General features: G+C 40.2%; 1 long non-coding RNA gene across 1 annotated transcript; it reads left to right on the top strand.

Annotated features, from left to right (window-relative positions):
* The first annotated feature begins 6,400 nt into the window (after positions 1-6,400).
* On the top strand, positions 6,401-10,853 carry LOC146502707 (uncharacterized). Its single transcript, XR_014869199.1, has 2 exons — positions 6,401-9,817; positions 9,903-10,853. It is a non-coding gene; the product is annotated as an uncharacterized LOC146502707 (long non-coding RNA).
* Positions 10,854-11,132: the final 279 nt, after the last annotated feature.

Genomic DNA, 11,132 nt, shown 5'->3' with positions numbered 1-11,132 from the left:
GCCAAGAATCTTTCTTTAATTCGTTTGAATAAGATATAAGTGCCACCGAAAGCAGCTAGAGAAAAACAATGATTTATCACCTGAAGAACAGCTAAATATTGACATTTTCCATACCAGGAACACTGAAAGAAAAAAGATCCTTCATTTCAGACCAAAGTATGCCACAATGGCACACAGCCATCACCTTATGAAATGTCTTCTTTTTAAAGAGAATGCCAACACCACCTTCAATTTAAAACAGAAAAATACACACACACATACACAAGACACTTATTACTTGCTATGAAATTATCTTCACTGACAGCACACTTAACTAAACAAAAGGAAAACTGCCACAGGAAACCATAACTATTGTCTGTTGCTTCTACCATGACATAATATCCATTTAGGAGAGAAAACAATGTTGTTTTTACCTCTCTAGTTCATTTCCATAATGTCTTCTGCCATTTGCTGGTGTTCAAGGAAAAATATGCAAACAAACACACACACACACAAACTGAGAACGAGCGTCTTCCTTCACTGTTTCTGTTCCAGTTGCGCCGACAAGGCTGAGACATACTTTCAGTGAAGCTGTTGCCATTCAGTAGTGTAGTTTCCAAATTCGATGTAGCTCACCATATAACACAGATACACACACAGAAAGTGAGAGAGAGAGAGCAATAACTGGAGAGCTAGAAATACACAGGGATGAATAGAATAACAAAGTTAAAGTTTGGAAAGGAACAAAATAAACTGTAATAGAAAAGAGTAGATCAGAGCAGCTCTTGAAAGAGCCTTAAGATTTGCTTCTAAAGAGCCCCCCGTCCATTCATCGATCCATCTTTTTCCACTTATTCAATTCAATTTTATTTATATAGCGCCAAATCACAACAACAGTCGCCTCAAGGTGCTCTATATTGTACAGTAGATCGTACAATAATAGATACAGAGAAAAACCCAAGAATCATATGACCCCCTATGAGCAAGCACTTTGGCAACAGTGGGAAGGGAAAACTCCCTTTTAACAGGAAGAAACCTCCGGCAGAACCTGGCTCAGGGAGGGGCGGCCATCTTCTGCGACCGGTTGCGGTGAGAGAAGGAAGACAGGATGAAAGACATGCTGTGGAAGAGAGACAGAGATTAATAACAGGTATGATTCAATGCAGAGAGGTCTATTAACACATAGGTCGTGTCCAAATTCATGGGCTGCATCCTCCTGAGGACCCGGCCTTCGCGGTCTACATGGGCCGGGTCCTCAGAAGGTTGGGTAGGCTGGAAGTAAACGGCTGGGGAAATTGGACGGTCTAGCCTTCTGATTAGCGTCACCGCTGTCTCGGTGGAGTTTAATAAACTCAGCCATCTGCTCCATGATATCTAAAATATAACAGGACACTGGTGTAAATTCTCGACCGTCTCATACTTCTGTTTAATCGGTTTTCTATTTGACGTTTAGTCAGCTGTGTAAAAACCAAGGAGGAACCCACCCGGGGGTTTAATAAAGTTTTATTTTATCTAATCTAATCTAATAACTTTAATCTCAGCCAAACCGATTTACTCACGAACAAACAAAACACTGAAAAAAGCCCAACAATAACATTTTTAGGTTGTCTAAGTGACTTATGTATTACGTTTAACCCGAGTAGCGAAAGTCCGCGGTGATCTGAAAATGATGTGCCGGGAGTTGTGCCGTTCTCGGCCGCATCAGTGACCCTCGAGCTCCCGGCTAGCTATCGAGCTGGTGGGTAGCAGACGTCTCCGAAAACGTCGAAGCACTTTTGCAAATATACGATATCTTGATAAACCGAGCAGATATTTGATATTTACACAGCTACTTTCTCGCCTGAAAATATGTTAAAAGTTTATTTTGTGACCCAGAAAGATTAGTATGAGTAATTTTAAAACTTAGTAGCGGCCGCCATTGTTGGAAACTGGAGTTTGGCTGGGCCGCGCTATAAATTCTGGGATATGGTGGACCACGAAGGACACACTCGACCCAGCCTTCAAATTCGGGGAAAAGGAGGACACATTTGTGGGCTGCATTCGGAGGAGTCTACGAATTTGGACAGCCTTCAGCACGTCGCTGTGACGTAATCGGTCTACAAATGCGGCCTCAGGAGGATGCAGCCCATGAATTTGGACACGACCATAGTGAGTGACAAAGGTGACTGGAAAGGAAAAACTCAATGCATCATGGGAATCCCCCGGCAGCCTACGTCTATTGTAGCACAACTAAGGGAGGATTCAGGGTAACCTGGTCCAGCCCTAACTATATGCTTTAGCAAAAAGGAAAGTTTGAAGCCTAATTTTAAAAGTAAGAGATAGTGTCTGTCTCCCGAATCCAAACTGGAAGCTAGTTCCACAGAAGAGGGGCCTGAAAACTGAAGGCTCTCCCTCCCATTCTACTTTTATAGAATACTCTAGGAACAACAAGTAAGCCTGCAGTGCAAGAGCGAAGTGCTCTGATAAGGTGATGTGGTACTACAAGGTCATTAAGATAAAATGGGGCCTGATTATTTAAGACCTTGTATGTGAGGAGCAGGATTTTGAATTCAATTCTGGATTTAACAGGAAGCCAATGAAAGGAAGCCAATACAGGAGAAATATGCTCTCTTTTTCTAGTCCCTGTCAGTACTCTTGCTGCAGCATTTTGGATTAACTGGAGGCTTTTCAGGGAGTTTTTAGGACATCCTGATAATAATGAATTACAGTAGTCCAGCCTGGAAGTAATAAATGCGTGGACTAGTTTTTCAGCATCACTCTGAGACAAGATTTTTCTAATTTTAGAGATGTTGCGCAAATCGAAGAAAGCAGTCGTACATATTTGTTTAATATGTGCATTGAAGGACATGTCTTGATCAAAAATTACTCCAAGGTTCCTCACAGTGTTACTGGAGGCCAAGGGAATGCCATCCAGAGTAAGAACCTGGTTAGATACCATATTTCTAAGCTTTTCAGGGCCGAGTAAAATAACCTCAGTTTTATCTGAATTAAAAAGCAGAAAGTTAGTGGCCATCCAGGTCTTTATGTCTTCAAGACATTCCTGCAGTTTTACTAATTGGTGTGTGTTAGGTGTCATCTGCATAGCAGTGCAAATGTATTACTATGTCTTCTAATGATACTGCCTAAGGCAGGGGTAGGCAACCTTTCTGATGGCGAGTGCCATTTAAAATTTCCTCAGAAGTTAGTGTGCCATATGATTGCATTAGCAATAAATTTAATAACGCTCTATATTAACAGTTACACAATATATAGAACCTCTTTATAGAATTATATTTGTTCGCAGATGTTGGCAGCTATCAGCGAATAGTTATCAGCTATTTTGAAACAAAAAAAGACACTTTTTATCCATAACAAGAACTCCATAACAGCAAATGGACTGTACAGCAGAAAATGCAAATGCTATTTATGGTCTCCTCACAACAATGATAAGAAAAATAAACAAAGCCAATATGCCATGTTTGTTAATACAGAGATACACATGTTAATGTGATCTCTGGTCTCCCACTTGGAGACACATGTCTCAGAGTGTCCAGCATTCAGACGGCTACCTGAGGACACTCATCTGCTCACACAGATATGTAGAGCCAAATACTGTCAATAAGGCCTCTGCAATGTTCTGAAGACAGTTAAACTTGTCAGGTAGTGATGTCCAGCAGGTGAAAATGCAAGCTCCATGAACGCGCACATCTATGGATTCCAGCTGCTTCGATGTTGCATTAACTGGCATTAACTCAGCCAGTTAATGCGAGACAAATCTAGCTGCTCATTAAAGATTTCTGGTTTGAGCAGAAAAGAAAACATTGGTCCATACACCTGAAAGTCCCAAAAACGCATTGTGAATTCTGTCTCGAGTCTACGGATGTATCCGTGTATTTCTGTGGTGCTGATGCTGTGCTGAGCGGAAAGCTCCTGAAGCTTTTGAAGTGTCGGAATGTGGAAAGCTAACAATGTCCCTCTCACCAAAGGCTAAGTTATTTTTAGCCAATTACAAGTCGAATGTGGTAGTTGGGGTTGTTAGCTAAGATACCATCATTAAGAAGCGGCACAACTAATGTGTCTATGCGAGCTGATTTGCGATGTGCACCGCTGGCGCGGCCATTTATTTTTTTGATGCGCCTTTTCAGGTTATTTCACTGCATGTCGGGCCCAGGGCTGGACTGGGACAAAAAAACAGCCCGGGCATTTTGACTAGAGACCGGCCCACCAGGTATTAAAGCCATAAAGCCTTTGAATGAAAACAAATGCTGTGGTGACAGTAATGTACACTGTCTTGTTGGTATATGTATGATTTCTATACATTTTACATCAGATAAAAACTTTGGTTGTAAGCTTCAGATAATTATTTAATAAAAGCTAGACATTTTAAATGAGAATAAGAAAGTATTTCTTTGTTCCCCCCTTTCCCTGTTAATGCCCTACCTGGCCCCCTGGCAAAACTTTGCTAGACCCCCCCCCCCCCCCCCCCCCCAGCACAGTTACCAGCTGTCAGCTACTTAGAAAAGGATCCTGGTGTTATTTGTCTCTCAGAAACAGTTCATAACTTCTCTTCAACTCATTCATGTCACCTAAAAGGTAAGCCTGTTTCTCCGTCACCTGTTCAGCTCTGATGATTCATCTTCGTGTTTCCCTCTCACCACATATCCAAACTGATATCATGACTATTCTGTTTTTCACCGGTCGGTTGGCAACTCTACTAACTAACCTTATGAATAAAATAAAGTTCACTATCAGTAACATCATAGCACCCACCCAGCTGTATAGAATCTCTGTCATGCTAGCTAGCATGCAGTACGAGTTATTGTAACTGACTGTAAACAGTCAGCACTGCGAAAATAAACTCCACCTAAACTTGGTTTATATCTGACCCAGATAGACTGCAGGTCATAACTTCTTACCTGAAGTTCAGTTCACCTGACACTTGGACCGGCGGCTGCCTCGGGTCTCTCCTCCTGCCTCCCCTCTCCCTCATCCACCTACAGGCCTCCACCACTTGCTAATGTTACTGAATCTGTGGAAGCTATGTCATAGCCACCACCAAACAACTGAGTTATTTTTACACACTAGTCAGCATCCAGCTGGCCAATCCACCACCTTTTGTTGTTTATACCGTTACAAAAAAAAAAATCATCGGTCCACAGAGCAAATGCCCGGTATGCCCGATGGCCAGTCCAGCTATGGTCGTGCCATCAGTTAACCCTTCGCGTGCCAGCTGTGGCACGCAAGCCTAGGGTTGCCGACCCCTGGCCTAAGGGAAGCATGTATAATGTAAACAGAATTGGTCCTAGCATTGAACCCTGTGGAACACCATAATTGACCTTAGTGTGTAAAGAGGACTCTCCATTTACATGAACAAATTGGAGTCTACTAGATAGATGTGATACAAACCACTTCAGCGCAGTACCTGTAATACCTACAGCATGTTCTAATTGCTGTAATGGGATATTATGGTCAACAGTATCGAACGCTGCACTAAGGTCTAGCAGGACAAACACAGAGATGAGTCCACTGTCAGAGGCCATAAGATCATTTGTAACCTTCACTAAAGCTGTTTCTGTGCTGTGATGAGCTCTGAAACCTGACTGAAACTCTTCAAATAAACCATTCCTCTGCAGGTGATCTGTTAGCTGTTTGACAACTACGCTTTCAAGGATTTTTGATATGAAAGGAAGGTTGGAGATTGGCCTATAATTAGCTTAGACAGTTGGGTCTAGGGATGGCTTTTTAACCCTTTAAACCCTCTATTTTTAAATCCCGGTAGCACTGCAACCACATAAGCTTGCGCAATAATTTTTTTTTCATATGAAACCGGTGGAGTTGTACTTACATCTTATGCCATCAGCTTGTCCTAGGTCACAGTTTCCTTCCACATATGGCTTTGCAAAATTTGCATAAAAAGCACTTGCAGCAACAAAAATATAATATTCCAGAAACACGCATTGCCGATCCGATCAGCTGTTCGTAACACTTCCTACGTCCATCGAACGGCGAACTATCACATGTCCGCCATGACCTGCCTGAAACCGGAAGTGACGTCATTGTGCGGAAATGTAGTTTTTTTACCATCAGGCCCTCATGAACCTATACTGGTGTTTTTAAAAGTTATGTTTGACTTTATGACTTTCTGTGTCATTTCTGGGATGCTTAGGGCTCAAATTGCACTGCTGGAAATAGTTTATTTTGATGCATATGCTGTTCTTTTGCAAATTTGCATTATAATATTAATTTTCGTTTTTCCTGCAGTATATAAAAATTGGTGTATTTCAAAATAGAACTATGAAGACATTCAAAATAAATTTCCTGTGGTGGGAAACTATTTTGTGCAACTTTTTTGTATTTACAGTTTTGAGGGATAAGCCTCTTAAATTTCTCTAACTAGATATATATGTTAAAAAAACAAAAATGAAACTTTTTAGTAGTTTGTTGCACTTTTTTGCAATTTATGTAATTACTATGCACTTAATGCATACATATTATTAAAATGTGGGCTATAATGGTTGTATTGATGTATATCAACTTGAAATGCTCCCAAAAATGGCACTACAGCATGTAAAAATATAATATAAGCTCTGGCGGACTTGGTTCTATGGTAGGTCTTAAAGGGTTAAGTAAAGGTTTAACTACAGCCAGCTTGAAGGCCTGTGGTACATAGCCAATTATTAGAGGTAGGTTGATCATATTTAAGATTGAAGCATTAATTAATGGCAGGATTTCTTTGAGCAGTTTTGTAGGCATGGGGTCTAAAAGACATGTTGATGGTTTGGAGGAAGTAATTATTGAAGTTAACTCAGAAAGATCAATTGGAGAAAAAGAGTCTAAATGAATATCAATGGTACTGAAAGTAGCTGTAGATAATATTACATCTGTGGGATAATTATTGGTAATTTTTTGTCTAATGATAAAAAAATTTTTTGTGAATAAATTTATGAAGTCATTACTAGGGCTGTTCGATATAACGATATATATCGGATGACGATATAAAAACGTCTATTGTTTCATTTTACGCTATCGTTTGTTTCGTGGTGTCGCAAAATGAACTGTTTACGGCAATATTTTTTCATCGTTTTGATGGTCACTGTAGTGGCTATATTAATTTCTTAAAGTTCTCTCTTTCTCTTATATTTAATATAACCACACTACGAACGGACAAGCGCCTGTTTTTATGCGTTGTGGTTAGCAACAACGACGGTAACACCATCGCGTGTCCGCTTATTTCTGTTCCACGTAAACCTTTCACAATAAAGCTCAAGATCCTGTTGAGACTTTTCAAAATAAACTGAATCACGTAAAAGAGCAGATTATTTACAGATGAGAAGTAAAAAAGAGTCGCCAGGTGCTAAAAAATAAACCTTAGACTCAAACGTTAGAACAGGCTTTTCCCTGCAGCACACCGTGTAATAAATACTCACAAAGAAAAGGGCGGCTGTTACAACTTATGTCTAAAAATATATAGTTTCATGCATCTGTTAAAACACTCGACTCCAGGTACATGACGCACAGCTGGAAACACTTCCCACAAGTCGAGCTGCCCAAGATTCACAGAATTTACAGAAAATGTTACATTTGTGTGATTTATATCGTTATCGGGGCGATTTAATTCTTATATCGGGATATGAGATTTTGGTCATATCGCACAGCCCTAGTCATTACTAGTTAACGTTAAAGGGATGGTTGGCTCAATAGAGCTCTGACTTTTTGTCAGCCTGCCTACAGTGCTGAAGAGAAACCTAGGGTTGTTCTTATTTTCTTCAATCAGTGATGAATAGTAAGATGTTCTGGCTTTGCGGAGGGCTTTCTTATAAAGCAACAATCTATTTCTCCAGGCTAAATGATGATTTTCTAAATTTGTGACACGCCATTTCCTCTCCAGCTTACGACTTATCTGCTTTAGGCTACGTGTTTGAGAATTATGCCACGGAGTCAGGTACTTCTGATTTGAGGCCTTAGTTTTCACTGGAGCTGCAGTATCCAGAGTCGTACGTAGTGAGGAGGTAAAATCATTTACAAGATGGTTGACCTCTGTTGGAGTAGCGTTCAGGTAGCTGCTCTGCTCTATGTTGGTACAGGGCATTGAAGATGATAACAGTGGGTGGATTATATTCTTAAACTTAGTTACAGCACTTTCAGAAAGACATCTACTGTGGTGAAGTCTACTCTCCACTGCTGTGTAATCAATTATTGTAAATGTAAATGTTATCAGGAAATGATCAGACAGGGGAGGTTTTTCAGGAAACACTGTTAAATGTTCAGTTTCTATGCCATATGTTAAAACAAGATCTAGAGTGTGATTAAAGTGGTGGGTGGGTTCTTTTACATTTTGAGAGAAGCCAATTGAGTCTAATAACAGATTAAATGCCATGTTGAGGCTATCCTTTTAGCATCTACATGAATGTTAAAATCACCCACAATAATTATTTTTTCTGAGCTGAGCACTAAATCAGATAAAAAGTCTGAGAAATCAGACAGAAACTCTGTGTAAGGCCCAGGTGGATCATAGACAGTGTTGGGCAATTTACTTTGAAAAGTAATTAATTATAGTTACTAGTTACTTCTTCAAAAAAGTAACTGAGTTAGTAACTGATTTACCAGATTCTAAAAGTAATTAATTACTTGAAAAGTAACTATTGCGTTACTTTAATAAAAAAACAAATGTTTAAGCCTCTGGTGTCCAGGGTATAACTGGCCGTTTTAACTACTTTTGACTTTACCTCGACATTTCACCTTTAAAAACTATTTACTTTGCCTTGTTTGGTATCATTCTTTTCAGCACAACCTCACGTGTCTGAATTTACAGTTATGTTTTCATTTTGATATACTGTATTAACACAATTGATCTAAAATCAGACAAAAACCATCAAATCCGAGTAGAAAAGGTGATATTTTCACTGTAACAACCACAAATATGTTCATTGAATAATATTTCATAACCTTAAATGCAAATATAAATGTAAATTTTAAAATCATATGCACAAGTTTTGCAAACAACAAGTTATTTGCAGCCATTTACCTTTTACTCTTTTTTTTTATAACCATTTCAAACTATTTACATAACAATCAGGGGTTCTGCATTCAATAAGATGCCACACAAATTATTTTTGCCAGTCCAAAAAAATAATTTCTGTCCACTATAAAGGAGAACATCACAGCCTGACACCTGCAGGTCTGACGGCAGCAGGTGTATCACTCCTGTTTTCTACCTGGAGACAGCAGTCACCTCATTGTTCTGACACACAACACAAAACTATTCACAACACTACACACTAACTACACAAGACAACACATGACCTACACACTCCAAACACGCTAAACATCACAAATCTCTCAACATCTCAAACTTCGCTCTCTCTCTTTCTCTGCTCTTTCTCGCTCACTCGCTTGCTCGCTCTTTCTCGCTGTCACTCCAAAAACTTCCCCCTCTTCCTTAAACAACCAAATGTCATCTCGCCATATCATTTTTTGATTGGTCGACATGGTGCATTTTTCCACCAACACGAACGGGCGTTTTTTGTTTTACTTTTTTATTTTTTGGTCATAAGCAGAGAGTGCTTGCTAGCGCTGTCCTTAGACAGCAAACGTGATGAAAATATTGAGGAGAAAACACCACGTATATATTGTTTATCATGACTCTGGTTTTATGTGGCCTATCAACACAATTTAAAAACTGATATATATCACCTTGTTGCTTTGTCATCTTGAGGTGGTCATGTGATTGGCTTACCACAACTACTATATTCTTCCTCAGTCAAACAGCAGCACTCATGCGATTGTTTTCCCCCTAGCTCAAGGGGGTTGTGCCAAAAAGTGATTTGTCTACCAGAAAGTGATTGCTGCCCGCGGGAGCGTGCGCAGCTGCTTAACCTCTTAAGCCCCAAGCCTAACTGATCTCCTGCCTTTTGCCCCCGTAACAGGGGGCGTTGGGGCTTAAGAGGTTAAAGCTGTAGCGCCCAGATTACTTACAGCTACTTCCGTGTAACTGATATAGGTTGCGGTAAACTGAACACAGCTTCAACCATCTGTTTGTTGAAAAATAGTAACGCGACCGCACCGCATTTTCTTGTTAGTAATGGTAACGGCGTTGTAACGATAGGAATAGTAATTAGTTAGATTACTCGTTACTGAAAAGAGTAACGCCGTTACTTGTAAGGTCGTTATTCCCATCACTGAGCATAGATGATAAGAAGTAAGACTGGTTTCTGAGTTTTACAGCTGGGGTGGACAAGGCTAAGCATCAGGCTTTCAAATGAATTAAAAGTCTGTCTTGGTCTTTCGTTGATTAATAGGCTGGTGTGAAAAAACTGCTGCCACACCGCCCCCTCGGCCTGTGCTTCGAGGTTTCTGGTAGTTAGGATGACTCGAGGTGTTGATTCATTTAAACTAACATAATCACCCTGCTGCAAGCAGGTTTCTGTAAGGCAGAGTAAATCGATGTGTTGATCAATTAATAGGTCATGTACTAACAGAGACTTGGAGGAGAGAGACCAAATATTTAATAATCCACATTTCACTGTTTTACTCTTTGGTTCAGATGTGGATACTGTGTTTTTTTTATTTTTTATGTTTAAGTTGTTTATTGATGTGTTTTAGTTTGTTTTTTGTCCTTTTGGGACAAAAGTCTGAGTGGAAATGGGGTTTTGGGGGGGGTAACAGGAGGAGAGAAGCTGCAGAGAGGCGTGTAAGACTGCAACTCTTCTTCCTGGTCCCAACTCTGGATAGTCATATTTTGGGGGGTTTAATACATTTCTCCATATTTCTAGAAATGCGAGCTGCTCCATCTAAAGTGGGATGGATGCCATCTCTCCTAACAAAACCAGGTTTCCTCCAGAAGGTTTGCCAATTATCTATAAAGCCCACATCGTTTTTTGGACACCACTCAGCCAGCCAGCAATTTAAGGAGAACATGCGGCTAAACATGTCACTCCTGGTCTGATTGGGGAGGGGACCAGAGAAAACTACAGAGTCCGACATTGTTTTGGCAAAGTTACAAACCGATTCAATATTGATTTTAGTGAACTCCGCTTGGCGTAAGCGGATGTCATTACTGCCAATGTGAATTATGATTTTACCGAATTTACGTTTACCCTTAGCCAGCAGTTTTAAATTTTCCTCAATGTTGCCTGCTCTGGTCCCTGGAAGACAATTGACTATGGTTGCCGGTG

This window comes from Neolamprologus multifasciatus, chromosome 15 (assembly GCF_963576455.1).
Source record: "Neolamprologus multifasciatus chromosome 15, fNeoMul1.2, whole genome shotgun sequence".
Taxonomy (NCBI): domain Eukaryota; kingdom Metazoa; phylum Chordata; class Actinopteri; order Cichliformes; family Cichlidae; genus Neolamprologus; species Neolamprologus multifasciatus.
Note: the sequence above shows the minus strand (reverse complement) of the source record. Positions and strands in the feature narration are given on the sequence as shown.